Genomic DNA, 9,869 nt, shown 5'->3' with positions numbered 1-9,869 from the left:
TGGAAACTAGGAAATGCAAAAAAGTCAGATTCGCTAAAATCCAAAATCCTGCATCCAAAAAGCAACAAAAAATTAAAAAGTAGCCGTTTTAAATTTACCCTTTAATCTAATTTCTTTTTAACATTATTTCAGTAATAGCCCCTATCTTTTACGATAAAAAGCAAAAACTACCCATAAATACAGATGATTGGGAGTTTGGTTTTATCTTCTTTTCCAAACTTCCATAGTATTTCACTAGTAGTATTTATTTTCTCATATATATATATATATATATATATATATATATATATAGAGAGAGAGAGAGCTAGGTTCAAATGTTTATAGCAACTATTGTGTGCATGAATGCACCAATAGAAATTGAAGAATAATTAAATAATTAAAAAATTGAATAAGGGTAATTATGTAACTTTAAAATGATAATTAAAATAAAATCCCTTAATTAATGGGAATTACCATAAAAATCTCTTTGACCAACTACTTAACCCTAGCCCTAAATCTAACTCATTATTGTTTATAATCCACGGCTTCTGCTTCTTCTTCTACAATCAATCGATCGTTGGGCTGAAGGCAGTCAGGTTTATTTCTTAACTCGTCTTCACGCCAATCATACCGCTAGCTTGTCTTCTCGTTGGAAGAAAGGTCCACTATTCTGTTCTTCCATCACTGTTAAGCTTTTCTCCCCCAAATTCCCCGGTTTCGATCTCTTATTGCTTCGAGTTCTCGAAATTGGACAATGGTACTCGTTATCTTTGGTTTCATTGTGGTCTGGCTTGGAAACTAGGGTTGAAGTTATAGCCATTGATGCCAATCATTGCCCCGGTTAGTCTGATTTGGATTTGATTCAATTCATTGCTCGTCACTTTTTTTATTTCAATTTCTCAATACATTATGTTCATTATTGAATGAGTGCTTGATTTATACTTTGACTTCCAATTAAAAGTTACCAGTGGTGAACTATGCAACTGAATAACATGGTAATGTATTCTGGAGTCTGGACCATTTTGTTTGGGCAGGATGATTTACTAGTTGAGGTATAATTGATTTTGATTTTGGTTTTTTCGTCTCAAAGCTCTTGTTTGATATGCTTGAACTTTTGACAGTTTTCATTTTGACGTTTCTTTGACAGATAAATTGAAAAGTTTTGTTTGGTGATAGATTGAAGGTTTTTTTGAATAAACTGTAACTGGAACTGCTTCAAGCACTACTTGAATCCAAAGATTTAGCAACTTTATCCTTTCCCTCCATATCTCCCTGCATATGTCAAATATGTAACTGATGCAAGTTCTTGAGTTTCTTGTATAGATTGATATGTAACATTTATATTCAAAAGTTTTGTTGTTTCTTTGATTCGAGTTATTCTTTTTGTATGTGGCAGGTGCAGTTATGTATCTATTATGTGGTGATTTTGGGAACATGCTTTACACTGGTGATTTTCGTTGGGAAGTATCAAGTAAAATTTCAGAGATGGGAAAGAACATATTCATTTCCATATAGGGAAGTTGCTGCTCAGCAGGTGATGTTCTGTTGTTATTAGAGTAAATTACAAAAGTGGTCCCTAACTTTAGCTGATTTCTTGCAATTTTGATTCCAAAAAGTTTTTTCTTGCAATTTTGATCCTTACTTGAGTTTTCTATTAACTTTTTTCCCCTTGTTCCAAGTAAAATGATTATATTTTATTCTGCAATAATAGTTTATTCTGTAAGAATATTTTTGTTGTATTATGAAAGAATTGCAATTAATTATTTGTATGCTTAAGGTGCAGTTGTTAGGATGATGCAGGAATGATGAGGAAACTTGTGAAAAAAAGATATATGATACTTCATTCTCAAAGAATGAAGAAAAACAACAATATTCTTTCAGAATTTCAAGATTCAACATCCAAAAACAGCAATATTCTTTCAGAATTCAAGAAGAAAACATGGCACACGATAGTATTCTAGCGGAATGTTGTTATTTTTTTTTTAAGAATGTTATTCATTTTTGTTTATATTCTTTTAGAATTTTTATAACTATATTAAAATGTATAAGACTTTTAGTCTGTAAGAATATGTATGAATTTGTATTTAAGTTCGGATGTATAAAAATATATTAGAATGTTTGTTATTTGAACATCTTATTTATGAATTTTGTTTTTCTTCAGTAATATTATATTATAATACAATTCTGAAAGAGTATCATTTTAACAAAAAAATATTCTGATAGAATAAAATCGGTAAAAATTGAAATTGAATTAATTAAAAAATTCAGATTTTTTTAAATTAGGAGAATTAATCATTCCTAAAAATCCGAAAATTTCCTTTTATAAATGTAGTTAATTATCCAAAATACCCTTTTGATAAAAATTGTGTGATTATATGATACATGCTACCCTATTGTAATATCATAGACCCTCAGATCATGATTGTTGATTCTATTCATCCGATGGTCCAAATCTGTGCATTCTGGCACACAATAGTTACTGGAAACAATATAACCTAACCATATATATATATATATATATATATATATATATATATATATATATATATATATATATATATATATATTAAATGGATAATGACTTGAGAGAATAACAAACTTTTAATTTTATTCACATTTAATCATTGAATTTTTTGTGCTTGATTTATCCCTGAATTATTTGAAATTGTTCATATTTTACCCTTATGATCGGTTAAAATGATAAATCAAGTACGAAAAAAAATTAATGATTAAATATGAACAAAATTGAAAGTTTGGTACCTTTTCAATATGAAGGTGTAACGACCCAAAAACAATGATTTTTGTTTCAATGTGAAGGTTCTAACCGGTCATAAGGGTAAAATGTGAATAATTTTAAATAATGCAAGGGTAAATCAAGCACGAATAAAATTCAGTGACTAAATATGCAAAATCAATATTACATATGTCAATGGCTTTTTGGTACGATGAAACTCGTAATCACAAAGATATATAATATAACAGGAAAATATCATACCATCTCAGGAACTCATCATGTTTGTTTTCACCTATTTAACTTTTTTGTGCAAAAAGTGAATAAAGTATAAAGTCACTAGTTGAAATGATCTATTGACCCTTGATAGAAGGTTTTGTTGCCAAAAAAAAACAAAACAAACAGGTGAGGTGATGCCTACTCATTGCTTGAGTGGCGGCTGAGGTGGATGCATACTCACCATAATCAACAATCATCATTGTCGTCATAACCCTACCAATCAACGTCATCAACCGACTCCACCGCTCTACCACCACTATTACTTATGTGAAATTTACTCTCTATTATGGATATAAAGAGATGTATACCATTATTGTTGAGTGAGTGAAGGTTGATAGGAAAACTAGAACATAGGCGGCGAGGAATGAGTCAATACAAGGCTGATTAGGGGAAAAAATAACAACATAGAATGGCTACATTAATAATGAATCGAATCTAAAGAACCTAGAAATCAGAATTCATCAAAGAATCGAGCATTAATCATCAATCGTCAAAGAGCCAATAAATCATAAATCCTTGTTTTTATATTTGGTATTCGAAGCTTAAAACAACCCATAAATCGTCAAAGATTTAAATAAATCTTCAAAGCTTCTCATAAATCTTTAAATAAGATCGGACCCAAAAAAGCTTACATTCATCTTTTCTCAAAAATCGTAAAGATTCAAACAAGAATCAAACCCAAAAATGTTTCAAACAAAATCGGATTCAAAATGCTTCAGAGCTTCAAACAAGAATCGGTGTCTTCTACCTCTCTGTCCGAAGGACCTTTTAACCTGGGAGATCGACCCTAAATTCAACATCTTCTATATGTTGTGGGGAGAATCTTTAACCCGTTTATTCAGGCCAATTCACAGTAGTAGCAAACCTGGGCAGCATACTTCATTCAAGCGGCTTGGCGGAAAGGACGAGGAAGCGAAATTGGTGGCAAATCGGCACGTCATGATAGAGGTGGTGGCAGTGGAAGTTGTTATAGCGTTAGTGCTACTTTTTTTTGGAGTTCACTAGATAAACGCACCTTGTTTGGAAGAAGAATACCTACTTTTATTGTGGATCTTATAACCTTGCATAGGTGGCATTGAAAAAACAAAGTATTTATTTAATAAAATGTCAAATAAGCAAAAGAAAATTGGGTGACCCCTTCACAACTCTTAAAATAGTGTAATTGACAACAAATATGCAAGTTTACTGACCTAGGGTATAGTCTTTTATTCGAGAGTCTATTTGATCATGTATTATGTATAATTTGTGTGCTTAAGGTAATCGATAGTGAGAGTCTATTTGATCATGTATTATTTTTCATTTTATTATGTCCAGGCGTTGTACTTTAAAACTTGTACACAATAATAACATCTTAACTTTGATTCTGGACTTTTAGTAATTAATTATCCCATTTTGCAACAGAATCACACATCGTTTTTATGTAGTAATCTTCATTAAAGAAGCCTAACAAAGTGCAAGAGAAGAGTTACAAGAAATGTAACATTTAAAATTACAATAATATTAACTTTCTGCTATAAATCCTTGCAATAAGGCTTGTAAACAATCATCAGCGCCACTTATTTATCATTGAATGTTCTTTTATAGATTGTTGGATCCAATTGCTTTCAACCATACTAGCCTATAAATCTTCCCTGCTAAAAATTTCAGCAAATTATGCTCTCTCTATAGCAGTTTTTCCGTCATTGCGCAATCAATTATGCTCTCTTTGACCACATAAGTACTTTTCTTTTCATTTCTCTTGCAAGAGGTTAGTGAGTCAGGGGCCAACAGTTAATGATACGCATTCCTATAGTACATCTTGTGTTTACAAGCTTTGTTGATATACATTAATTTTTCATTCACTTTTACAAAGATAGACGCGTATAACCCACAAAGGAGAGGTAAACCAAAACTACTAAAATATCTCTTAATTTTATTTTGTTGGAATTTATGACCACATGATACCCATGTAATTAGGACTAAGTGGGTTTAGACATACACAAGATGCAAATTTAATAGAAATAACATTCTTTGTGTAACACCCCGTTTATTAAATAACTAAATAGATAAATAAATTAATGAATGTATAGTAGCCCTAAAATCAATAATTATATAGATGTGTGTTGGTCTTGAGGAGTTAATTGCTACTATTTTAGAAGTTGGGGTTAAAAGTGTAAGTTCCATATTGATTTTGTAAGTATTTATGAAGGCAGGGACTAAATGGTAACTTTTGGGACTTCATTTGAAGAGATTTTTGGGCTAAGGGGTTATTTGGTAAGTTTTAGACCTAAAATGAAATGAAATTATGGAATCAGGGGCAAAAGGGTAACTATTGGATTAAGTTGAAAAGATTTTAGTGAATGGGGGGCTGAACTCGAATAATATGAAAGAAGTTTGAAGGGTATGGGTGAACCCGTCACCCTAGCGTGCAACCTCCATATTTAACCAAATGCAAACCCTACCCCTAGAGGATATCACCAGCCGCCAACTCTCCATCCTTATGCCTCCCTCACCGACACCACTCCTATTTCTCTACTTCCGGTCGTCGCACCCTATATCTCCATCCTTCCTCCGCTACTGCAATCCAACCGTCGATAGCCACCGCTTAATCGCCACCATCAGCCGTCAGGTAGAATCTTCCTTATCGTTGTCAAAGAACCACTGGGATGAGTCGCTGTCACTATTTATCCCATGGATGACAGAGAGAACCAACCTTATGTCGTTATTCGGACGTGACCACTGCCGCTGTTGCCGACGTGAGCCGAAGCCGACGAACCAAAGTTGTGGCAACGAGAATTCGCAAGAGCAAGATTCGTGGCCGCCTAGTCTAGCTCGCACTTTCGGAAGTCGTGGGTGGTCAGAGGACCGCCAAGGACTATATGTAACGCCCGGGTTTCAGGGCTAAGCATATTTGTCAATGTAATAGTCCAAGTTAACTCTTTTTGAAGTAATACAGATGAAATATTTGAGTACTATGTGAATTATGTGTATTTATGTGCTTATAATTTAATTATAAATGTATAATTAATAAAGAATAAAAATAAACGTCAAAAATTAAAGTGTGAGATAAGCCCTATATCTCTACCTAAAGTTGTAGAATATGTCTCAAGGTTTCCGTACATATAAAGAACGCCGAAATCCGAGTTATAACGAAGAAGTTATGGCACGTCGAAGTTTTACGACAAAACCGGCACGGCACCGGGAAGCGTAAATAGTGAATTTACGATAGAGCGAGTTTTAGCCTTAATGATATAAACGAAAATAGTAGAGTATGTTAAACTAATAACATCGATAAAAAGAACTCCCAAATCTGACTTCGTATGAAAAAGTTATGATTTTTCGAAGTTTCGGATTAGCGGTGTACAGCCCGAAATTCGAATTTTAGTTCGAGCGGTTTTTGGCTTACACGGCCTAAATGAGAGTTGAAGATATCATTAATAGGAACCCAACGGTAAAAAGACAGACGAAAACGGAGTCCGTATGAAGGAGTTACGAATTCTTCGCGGTCATTTAGCAGTCTAATCTCCTCCTACTGTTAAATTTAAGATCGGTCAAGAATTAGCCGACAGAGTCTAAATGAAAGTTGTAGATATTGTTTTTACCTACGCGTGGAAAAAAAACGTCAAAAACGGAGCTCGTATGCGAGAGTTATGATTTTTCTAAGTCGGGAGGCTGTTGTGCCAAATCGGGTGACGTGGCGCAATCCTGGCCGTTGCTTCCTCCCAAGGCTAGCCACCAGATGGTGACACTTGGCCATAAAACTCGACGAGTTTGAGGTAAACTCGACGAGTTTTGGTGATTTCCAGCCTATAAAAAGGGTGTCGGGGCATCCTCATTTCTCACACCTTCCAACTTCTCTTTCTCTCTATAGAATCTCTCTCTAAGCCTCCTTAAGCCCCCTAAAGTCTAGGAAAACCCCCTAGCACCCGAAGGAAGCCCCGAGGCTCCCGGAGTCCCGAGAAAAGGGGTCTTTCGACTCGGGAACGCTGCTCCAGCGAAGCCCGGTTTTCGAGAAAACCCGTTGTAAGTGAGCTACGCCTAACCTATCTTTAGTTTAGCTTACGTTTTAATATAGTAATGTTACTAGGACCTTATAATAAGTACTTGGGCTATTATTATGGTTTATATAAGTATCGTTTAACGTTTATATAATAATAATAATAGCTAGACTATTAATTAATCGCGGTTATCGTTAGACTAAACCCAGTGGCAATGATACTAGGTTTTGCCAAAGGAAAAGTGTGTTAAGAGTAACGAAGTGCTGTGCAAGCGCCGAGTCACCACCTACTCAGGTGAGTGCATAGTTACTTTCAGCTTACACATAGATATGAAGTATTTTATATAAATTACGTGCTATGTGTGCATATTATCTGAATACTTGCTATCTATGCTGGATGAACATTGTTATACATGTTTTCAATGATTTAAATTGTATATGTATTTTATATCTACAAAATGTGTTGGGTAAAACGTGGGTAGATGTAATAGTTGCTGTGTGACGAAATAAAATAATGAGAGGCCTCGTTATAGATGTTATTGATGAATCAGTCATCTAGCGGAGTATAGATGACGACCACGGACTATTCTAGACCGTCCAGTGGAACACTAGCAGGCTCGCAACCTGTAGGTGTTTATTCGAACTGTGTGTTTATTTGAACTGTGTGCTCACCAGATGTACTCCATCCCCCACATGGTTGCCTCAAGGACATTTATTGCTGAGGAATCCCCTTAGCAGTAGTGTCCGTCCCGATGATAATCCTTAGGGTAGGTCCCTTATGATAGATGCTTAGGGACGTAATGTGAGGATAACGGGAACGGGTAATCGGGTTTGTTTGATTTAATGAATTTAATAAACTTATTTATTGTGGGTTGAAAACCCTATGTGCTCACCAGGCTCCCAAGCCTGACCCACTCAGTTTCTTGTATTACAGGTAGTGGTGCATGAGCATAGATGTGATGTCTTGGGATGAGAGATTAATCGGATATAGGCCTGTAGATATGAAATAATGTAGTAAGGCTTATATTGTACTGTTTATGTTTTTGATCTGTACGAACATGACATCCCAAGTCTTTTAATGAAATACATTTCTATGGAAATGCTTTTGATAAATCTTTATCATATTTTGTTTTGGGACAAATCCGCAACACTTTTATTTAAAATGTTACTCTGATTTTTAAACAAAGCATAAACAAACCGGTCTTTTCTGGCCATGATTTTGGGGATGTCACAGTTGGTATCAGAGCATTAGTTTAAGCGAACTAGGAATATGGATTTATTTATAGACTTAAACTTAGAATGCTAAACGATGATTGTGAGGTGTGAGCACTAGATTATTTTAGGAATTATGCCTAAAATGCTTTATGTGCTAAATACTTTGTGCCTGATATGCTATTATTTGTTCGGATCTATGGTCTGTTGTCGGCCGGATCTGGAAACCTTATGTGTTTAGGATTCTAAACGTACGACTAAGATATTAGAACTAGCATGTAAACGTTTCAGGGTGATAAGGACGATTTGAACATCAGTCCTAAATAAAGATCTAAATTCACCTTATTCGGTGTATAGATAAGGATGGCAAGGACCCGTAGCGGAAACGTGAACGCAAATGGGAACATAAACCAACCCCCAGTAATTGAGCAAATATCGGTGATGGAAGCCGTTGCTGAGCCAGTCACAATGGTCGGAGTGCAAGCGATGATCCAAGCGATGTTGGATCGTCAAATAGAGGAAACTAGACGTTTGCTCCAACAAAATCGAGAGGAAGCCACTATTCAGATCGAACAGCCCGAGTTGAACGAAGGGCAGACTGAGGAAGGAGACTACAGTGGAACTGTTGGTCAAATCAACCCACCAATAGCTCAACAAAATAACCAAGATGACGGGTTCGAGAGAAATGGATGCAAGTACAAGGATTTTCAGACTTGCAAGCCATCGACTTTCACGGGAAAGGAAGATCCAATTGGGGTCATGGATTGGATCTCGGAAATGGAGTTAGCTTTCATGACATGCGGTTGCAGAGGGAAGCTACAGACCACGTTTGCAGTGCGTCAGTTTCGAGGAGGCGCTGTACGCTGGTGGAATACCTTGGGGAAGACTTTAAGCCCCGACAAGCCCCTGCAACTGACGTGGGCAGAATTTCTGGTGCAATTCAAACGAAAGTATTGCTCAGCTCAAAACTTGCTCGAGCTAGAGAACCAGTTTCTAACCCTGAAGAAGGGGAGCATGTCAATCGATGAATACACGAACAACTTCACAGAAAAGATGGAATTTTCATTGCGTCTTGTTCCGGATGAGCTGACGAAAATTGATAAGTACGCAAAGGGATTACCATGGGAGTACGCGGTGCCAGTGCGTCAGGCACCTACTTTGGAGGCAGCTATCTGGGCTGCCAAGTCTGTGAAGGATATGATTAAGGTAAGAGCTGCCAACAAAGTCGAGGTTGGCGAGAAGAGGAAATTTGAAGGGTCTGCTAAACCCAACAAAAAGAAGAGCAAGTTCGGTTCAAAGAAGTTCGGGGGAGGAAATGAATTGAAATGGTGCGAGAAGTGCAAGAAGAAGCACTCGGGAAAAATGTGGTGAGGAAGTAACCTGCTACAAGTGTGGGAAAACGGGGCATTATGCCAATGAGTGCACCACCAACAAGAGGGTGTGCTATGAGTGTCGTGAAGAAGGGCATATTGCTAAGGATTGACCAAAGAAGAAAGATGTGGGAAGGCCCAACATACCACCGAAGCCGAAGGCGAGAGACTTCCAGATGACGCTCGAGGCTACGAAGGAGGCAACAGACGTCGCTTCAGGTACCTTTCTTGTAAATGGTTTGCCTGCAAATATACTATTTGATTCCGGAGTCAACTACTCTTTTGTGTCGCACAAATTTGGTGGGAAATTAGCATTGTCTGT

The sequence above is a fragment of the Lactuca sativa genome, chromosome 2, assembly GCF_002870075.4.
Source record: "Lactuca sativa cultivar Salinas chromosome 2, Lsat_Salinas_v11, whole genome shotgun sequence".
In the NCBI taxonomy this organism is placed as follows: domain Eukaryota; kingdom Viridiplantae; phylum Streptophyta; class Magnoliopsida; order Asterales; family Asteraceae; genus Lactuca; species Lactuca sativa.
The sequence above is the reverse complement of the archived record's forward strand: the minus strand, read 5'-3'. Positions refer to the sequence as shown.